Raw genomic sequence first — 9,288 nt, forward strand, 5'->3', positions numbered from 1 at the left:
GCAGTTAGCTTGTTAACGTGTTGGCCGTCCAGCCCCATGCACGGGGCGATCGGCGGTAGCTCGTTAACGGAGATTTGCCGTGTTGTGGCGTTAAGGACGCCCTGGACTGTAACTCTGTCGAAGCATGCCACCCTCTTCCCAGGAGGAACGGCAACATACCGGCTATTATATTAAGGTTTGTAAATCGAAAGCACAAGATTACGCTGCTGAAACAAGGAAGAAAATTAAAAGGATCTAATGTCTTTATCAATGAACATCTAACCAAACACAACGCTGAAATAGCCAAAAAAGCGCGACACCTTAAGAAGCTGGGAAAAATCCAAAGCACTTGGACGACGAACTGCAAAATATTCATTAAACTAAACGGATCACCAGAGGAAGCCAAAGTTCTGACCATTAAAAATATGGCGGATCTCGAAAAATATCAGTGAGCAACACGATCTGGACGGCAAACAAGGTAACAGACAACCACACACTCACTTATGACACACACTGGAAGGAAGAACTCAGATACATCTGGAAGAATCAGCTGCATCAGTCAGACAGTTGCAGAATATGATCAATTGGAACTGAAAACATTTAACTATATGGATCACAATACACATGACTTGGAATATGAAAGATGGCGCCGGTGAGGTCGGCTGCCGTCACGACTGCTCCGACCACTTTTTCTTTGTCTTTGTTTTTTAAGTTAGTTTTCAGCGTTTCTAAATCGGCAAAATCATCACCATTGGGTACATTAGGTATGACAGTGACACTCTTGTTTCTATTGGTATACAATGTACTCACAATTCGAAGTTTTTAACTCCGGATCCGAGCTGGCCGAGTGAAATCTCGAGGGAGAACAAAGGGAAGCGGCGGCGGCCTAGAGGGAAGCGAGCCGGCGTCAGGAACAGGCTGAGAGCTCGTGCACACCGCACGCCTCTGCCTAGCATCCTGCTCGCCAACGTCCAGTCACTGGAGAACAAGCTTGACGACCTCAGGGCCAGGGTAAAGTTCCAGAGAGACATTCGGGACTGCAATCTCCTCTGCTTCACCGAGACATGGCTGAACCCAGCGGTGCCGGACCACGCCATCCAGCGGGCCGAGTTCTTCTCGGTTCACCGCATGGACAGGACACGGGACTTGGGGAAGTCAAGGGGAGGCGGCGTGTGTTTAATGGTGAACAACAACTGGTGCAACAGTGCGAACGTTGTTCCTCTCACACGCTCCTGCACACCAAATCTGGAACTACTGTCCATCATGTGTCGTCCTTTTTATCTACCTCGGGAATTTACATCGGTCATTGTAAGTGCCGTTTATATTCCACCACAAGCGGACACGGTCACCGCCTTATGCGAGCTGCATGAGGCACTCACACAGCACCAGACACAACACCGGGACGCTGCGCTTATTGTGACGGGGGACTTTAATAGCGCCAACCTCAAACGCGCAGCGCCGAACTTTTATCAACACATCACCTGCCCCACCAGAGGTGAAAGGACACTGGACCACTGCTACACTACGGTCAAGGACGGCTACAAGGCACAATCCCGCCCCCCGTTTGGCAAATCTGATCACGCCGCCATCTTCCTCATGCCAAAATACAAACAAAGGCTGAAACAGGAAGTTCCGGTTCAGAGGAAGGTCGCGCGCTGGACGGATCAATCGGTGGCCGCGTTACAGGACGCACTCGATGACGCAGACTGGGGCATGTTCAGAAACAGCTCCGACGATGACGTCAACGTGTTTACGGAAGCGGTTGTGGGATTCATCGGGAAACTAGCGGATGATACCGTGGAGACAAAGACTATCACAACGTTTCCCAACCAGAAGCCGTGGGTGGATAAAACCATCCGCGACGCTCTGAGATCCCGCACCGCTGCCTACAACACGGGACTCATGACGGGGGACATGGACCCGTACAAAGCCGCGTCATATAACGTGCGGAGGGCGGTAAAAGAGGCGAAGCAGCGCTACGGGAGGAAACTAGAGTCACAACTCCAACAGAGTGACTCTAGGAGCCTGTGGCGGGGACTAAGGACAATAACGGACTATAAAGCACCAACAACCGGTATGACGAACGCGGCCGTGACTCTGGCAGACGAGCTGAACACTTTCTATGCTCGCTTCGAGGCTGCAGCTAAGGTCTCCAACAATGCTAGTGTTAGCGGCGCTAACGGCTGCAGACAGGAAGATACTGCCAGCACCGGAAACGTACTCGTCATCTCCGAGCATGAAGTAAGGAGAGCCTTCAAGAGAGTGAACACCAGGAAAGCAGCAGGACCAGACGGCATCCCAGGTCGTATCCTAAGAGACTGCGCATACCAGCTAGCTCCTGTGTTCACTGAGATATTCAACATCTCTTTATCTCAGTCGGTGATCCCCACATGCTTCAAAGAGTCCATCATTGTTCCTGTCCCGAAGAAACCCCACCCTGCTTCTCTCAATGACTATCGCCCTGTAGCCCTCACCTCAGTAGTGATGAAGTGCTTTGAACGCCTGGTCAGAGACTTCATCATTTCTTCACTACCAGACACACTGGACCCACTACAGTTCGCTTACCGTCCAAATCGTTCCACAGACGATGCCATCTCTCATCTCCTCCACACATCACTCACTCGGACACTAGAAGGGGGAATTATGTTAAAATGCTCTTCATAGACTACAGCTCTGCATTTAACACCATAATTCCCTCCACACTCACCACCAAGCTGGAGCATCTGGGACTCAGCTCATCTATGTGTCAGTGGATCTCCAACTTCCTAACTGGCAGACCACAGGCAGTAAGGATGGGCGGACATGTCTCAGCCTCCACCACTCTCAGCACTGGAGCCCCCCAGGGGTGTGTTCTGAGCCCCCTGCTGTACTCTTTGTACACATATGACTGTGTGGCCACTACCAGCTCCACCACCATCATCAAGTTTGCTGACGACACCGTCGTGGTGGGCCTGATCTCTGATAACAACGAGACGGCCTACCTGAAGGAGATTAGGAATCTGGAGAACTGGTGCCAGAGGAACAACCTCCTTCTAAACGTCAGTAAGACAAAGGAGCTGATAGTGGACTTCAGCACTAAGCAGGAGAGGAACTACCAGACCCCCGTCATCAACGAGTGCCCAGTGGAGAGAGTGGACAGCTTCAAATACCTCGGAGTTCACATCACGCAGGACCTGTCATGGTCCTGTCACATCAACACCGTGGTGAAAAAGGCCCGACAGCGTCTCTACCACCTCAGACGCTTGAGAGACTTCCAACTGCCCTGCAAGGTGCTCAGGAACTTTTACTCCTGCACCATAGAGAGCATCCTGGCGGGAAACATCTTAACCTGGTTCGGGAACAGCACCATGCAGGACAGACGAGCTCTACAGAGGGTTGTGCGGTCAGCTGAGCGCACCATCCGCTCCGAGCTCCCTGACCTGCACTCAATCTACAGCAGGCGGTGCCGGACCAAGGCCAGGAAGATGGTGAAGGACCTCAGCCATCCCAACAACAGACTGTTCTCTCTGCTGAGGTCAGGAAAGCGATTCCGCTCCCTGAAGACCAACACAGAGAGACTGAGGAGGAGCTTCTTCCCGCAGGCGATACGGTCTCTCAATCACACCACCACACAGTACTGACCCACACATATGGTTCTTACACACACACTGGACTTTCTGGACTTTGGTTTTGCACAACACTGGTCACTATATTCTTCATTTCCAGTTAATACTTGTACAGCTGCTGTTATTGTGTATTTATTTATTTATATTTCTTCATACATTCTTATATAGTTCTATATTGTGTATTGTGTATTTTGTTGTACAGTTATTTTATTTTCAACTTTAATTTATATTTTATTCCTTCCTAGTTAAATTTACCCTTTTTAATTTTTCATATTTATTTCCTATCTTATTCATAGCCTTTTCCTTTTTTGTTTTCTTTAGGTCACGAGCAGTTGTCCAAGCATTTCACTACATATCGTACTGTGTATGACTGTGTACGTGACAAATAAAATTTGAATTTGAATTTGAATTTGAAATAGATCCAGACAACAACTTTTTCTCATCTAACAATAACAATTGCTGCTACTATACAAATAAAGACTACAATCAGAGGATTAAAACTGAGAATAAATTATCAATTATCCACTTTAACTGTAGAAGTCTCTATGCTAATTTTAGTCATATCAAAGAATATCTTAACCAGTTTTCACATCCATTTAGTGTCATTGCCTTATCAGAAACTTGGATCAATATGGAAAAAGGAACAGACTTTGAACTGGAGGGTTATGAATTCACATTTATAACTAGGCGAAACAAAGGAGGAGGAGGAGTGGCCTTGTATGTGGACAAATCCTTGAAATTTAATGTGGTGGAAAAGATGACGATGGTGATTGATAATGTACTAGAATGTATTACAGTTGAAATTTGTAAAGAAAAAAGTAAAAATGTAATCATTAGCTGTATATACAGAGCTCCAGGTAGTAGTATTGAGACATTTAAAGACTGGATAGAAGAAACATTTATTGAAATGGCTCGCAAAAAAGTTTTCATTTGTGGAGACTTCAATATTGATTTGCCAAACCCAAATAAACATAAAACCACTGAGGAATTTATAAACACAATGCACTGTATGAACCTATTCCCTAAAATTACTAGACCTACCAGGATTACATCACATTGTGCAACTCTCATAGACAACGTTTTTACAAATGACATTGAAAATAAGACTGTAAGTGGACTCCTGATTAACGACATAAGTGACCATCTGCCAATTTTTACAATCTATGATAGGAATTACAAGATCAATAAAATGGACAGTAAAAAAGAGTACAGACGAGTAAGAACAGAAGAAAGAATGAATGCATTTAAAAAAGATTTATTGAAGGAAAACTGGGGTGAAGTATATCAGGAACAGGACGTTAATAGTGCTTATAATAAATTCCTTAGAATATTTACATTACTGTACAATACCAACTGTCCAATAAAGCAATATAGTAGGAAACAGAAATATATGGACTGTCCATGGATAACAAAGGGTCTGCAAAATGCATGTATAAAGAAAAATGCTCTATACAGAGAGTTCTTAAGAACGAGAACTAAAGATGCTGAAATCAGATACAAAAGATATAAAAATAGGTTAACTAATATACTTAGATTTAGTAAAATGGAATACTATAAGAAGCAATTAGATATAAATAGAAATAATAATAAAAGATTATGGGAAATCCTGAACAGTGTTATAAAATGTGGGACTGGACAAAAGAACTATCCCAAGTATTTCATTGTAATGACCATGAAGAATACAATATGGATGTTGTGGCAAATAGTCTCAATGAATTCTTTGTAACTGCTGGACCAAATTTAGCAAGAACAATCACTCATCCTGGGAAAGCACAGGAAAAACCCGATACACTGATTGACAGAAATCCATATTTTATGTTTCTCACAGCCGTTGATGAAAATGAAGTTCTTGAAATTGTCAAAAAATGTAAAAATCACAAATCTTTGGATTGTAATGATATTGATATGATCGTGGTTAAAAGAGTCATTGAGGCTATTATAAAACCATTTACATACATCTGTAATTTATCATTTCAAACTGGTCGATTTCCAGACAGAATGAAAATAGCAAAAGTTATACCTCTATACAAATCTGGAAACAAACACCATTTCACAAACTACAGGCCTGTCTCTTTACTACCTCAATTCTCAAAAGTTCTTGAAAAACTGTTTAAAAACAGACTGGAAAAATTTATAGATAAACATAAACTACTCACTGAGAGTCAGTACGGATTCAGATCAAGCAGATCAACATCATCTGCACTATTAGATTCAATAGAATACATCACAAATTCCATAGACAAAAAGCAATATGTGGCTGGGTTATTCATAGACTTGACAAAGGCATTTGACACTATAGATCATGATATATTAATAAGAAAACTGGAACGTTATGGTGTCAGAGGGGTAGTTTTAGATTGGGTCCGGAGTTATTTAAGTGACAGAAAGCAGTTTGTGAAAATAAATGGTGGTTGCTCCTTATGTATGGACATTGCTTGTGGTGTACCCCAAGGGTCAGTTTTGGGTCCAAAATTCTTCAACTTGTACATTAACGACATCTGTAAAGTGTCCAAAGTATTAAAAATGGTTCTCTTTGCTGATGATACAAACATTTTTTGCTCTGGTGATGATCTGCAGAATTTATTGGAGGATATGACTAATGAAATAAGTAAAGTGAAGTTCTGGCTTGATAAAAACAAATTATCATTAAATTTGAATAAATCTAAACTTATGTTATTTGGAAATAGTAGTTTAAATACAAATGCAAAGATTCAAATAAATGGTGTTGATATTGAAAGAGTCAGTGAAAATAAATTTCTGGGGGTAATAATAGATGAAAAACTTAACTGGAGAGCTCACGTAAGATATATTCATTCCAAAGTATCACGAAGCATTGCAGTACTAAACAAGGCAAAACAGGTATTCGACAGAACATCACTTCATATTCTCTACTGTTCACTGGTTTCACCATACTTAAGCTATTGTGCAGAGGTCTGGGGCAATAACTATAAAACCACATTACATTCACTTTTTACTCTTCAAAAAAAAGCAATTCGAATCATCCACGATGCAGGTTATAGGGAACATACAAACTCACTATTTTTGCAGTCTGAAATATTGAAAATTGACGATATAGTGAAATTCCAAACAGCACAAATTCTATTCAAAGCAAAAAATAAAGAACTGCCAGGTAATATTCAGAGTATGTTTTTTTTTGAAAGAAGGAAGTTATAATTTAAGGGGTTTTTGTAACTTCAAAACAATGAAGGTCCGCACTACAAGAAAAGGCTTTTGTGTTTCTGTTCAAGGAGTGAAACTATGGAACAAACTGAATATGGAATTAAAGCAATGTCCAAACATAAAACTGTTCAAAAAGAGTTATAAAAATATGATCTTCTCGATCTATAAAGAAAAGGAAAATATTTAAATTAAGTGAATGTCTCTATTTAAAAACAAACAAACAAACAAAAAATTCATGATGTGATATTATAGTATATAGTATATCAGAAATCTGTTCACTATTTTTATTACAAATTATATCAGTAAGGAAGCTGACTAAATATTCACTGATAATTTATGGCAAAGGGGTGGGATTAAATAAGTGTATACTTCTTCCCACTCCCTTTCAACATGTAAATTAATCAGAATGGTTTTTTGTATGTAATTTGTATAGTATTTTTTCTTTCTCTTATTTCTTTTCTAAATGTACTTGTATATTGTTCACATGTTGAAATAAAATTACCAATCAAAAAATTACCAATCAAGGTCATTTCAACGAGATCAACCTGAAAGCACTAGTGGGAACACAACGAATATGACTGCACATTTACGCCGACATCATCCTAGTGCAAAGACCAAAACAACAAGCATGCTACTAACTTTAGCCGAGTCATTTAGACAGCTGTTAGCACATGATTCTCCTTATGCTGCTGAGAATATAGCCCAGAAGAAGCGGATAGTATAGCTTTTATTTTGGAAAGAGACATTTCTCTGTAATAAACTCTCTTTTCCAAAGATGAGGGATTCCTCAATCAGATACAGGGCTCGCAATATCGCTAGCCCGACGTCCCGGAGCTAGCGATTTTTTTCAGTCGGGCTACCAAAATCTTTCTCTTCCCTGCCCGTCGGGCTATTGTAGGAAAAATATATGTCAATGCTTTTGCATTCTTTCAGAAATGTAGCTGGGTAATTATGTCATTGGCATCGGTGAGCCACTGTCAATATGTGACATATTGAAATCGCGTTTGAATTTGCGCTTGTTTTTTGCTTTCACTTTGCAATCGTGCGAACTGTGTATAGAGAGCGACAGCACTGATCTGTGAGTGATGATAATTTGTGCACCAATTCCTCTGACATCGTCTTATTAATCGTTAGCTTACTATGCAAACATGACAAGTGAAATCTCCCGCAGCAAGCTTAAACATGTGAGAGGTTGATCGCGCAGAGAATCGCTGAGCTTATGTGAGTCCGTGTGTAAAAGCAGCAGGATATATATTTTAGTTCTGCTGAGCCAAATAAGACAGGTCAGGGTGAAGAAGTGACAGCCAAAGAAAAGCTCACCACAAAACGGAGAAGTTATGACAAATCAGACTATAAGGCAAAAAGAAAGTGCAGCTTTATGGTTTCATGGACAAAAGAATTTCTGTGGCTGCAATATGACGAGCTAAATAACCAGGGCTGCACATAAGTGGTCCGCAGGTGCGCATTCGCTGTCAAAATAAAAAACACGCACAAGGGTTAAGGTTAAATTTAGAAAATGTACCTTTGAGTTAAAATATATATTTATAATTTTAATAAATGACAAATTAAAAAGGCATAAACATTTTTTTTGTATCGAAAAAATATCGAACCGTGACACCAAAGTATCGAACCGAACTGAACCGTGAATTTTGTGTATCGTTGCACCCCTAATATATATATATATATATATATACATACATATTTTTATATATATGTATATATATATATATATATAAAAACACCCAGCACGCCCCTGCGGGCGGTTTATCCTTCAAGCTCGGGTCCTCTACCAGAGGCCTGGGAGCTTGAGGGTCCTGCGCAGTATCTTAGCTGTTCCCAGGACTGTGCTCTTCTGGACAGAGATCTCCGATGTTGTTCCCGGGATCTGCTGGAGCCACTCGCCTAGCTTGGGAGTCACCGCACCTAGTGCTCCGATTACCACGGGGACCACCGTTACCTTCACCCTCCACATCCTCTCGAGCTCTTCTCTGAGCCCTTGGTATTTCTCCAGCTTCTCGTGTTCCTTCTTCCTGATATTGCTGTCATTCGGAACCGCTACATCGATCACTACGGCCGTCTTCTTCTGTTTGTCTACCACCACTATGTCCGGTTGGTTAGCCACCACCATTTTGTCCGTCTGTGTCTGGAAGTCCCACAGGATCTTAGCTCGGTCATTCTCCACCACCCTTGGGGGCATCTCCCATTTTGACCTCGGGACTTCCAGGTTATACTCGGCACAGATGTTCCTGTACACTATGCCGGCCACTTGGTTATGGCGTTCCATGTATGCCTTGCCTGCTAGCATCTTGCACCCTGCTGTTATGTGCTGGATTGTCTCTGGGGCATCTTTACACAGCCTGCACCTGGGGTCTTGCCTGGTGTGATAGACCCCAGCCTCTATGGATCTTGTGCTCAGAGCTTGTTCTTGTGCTGCCATGATTAGTGCCTCTGTGCTGTCTTTCAGTCCAGCTTTGTCCAGCCACTGGTAGGATTTCTGGATATCAGCCACCTCCTCTATCTGCCG

This window comes from Maylandia zebra, linkage group LG8 (assembly GCF_041146795.1).
Source record: "Maylandia zebra isolate NMK-2024a linkage group LG8, Mzebra_GT3a, whole genome shotgun sequence".
Taxonomy (NCBI): domain Eukaryota; kingdom Metazoa; phylum Chordata; class Actinopteri; order Cichliformes; family Cichlidae; genus Maylandia; species Maylandia zebra.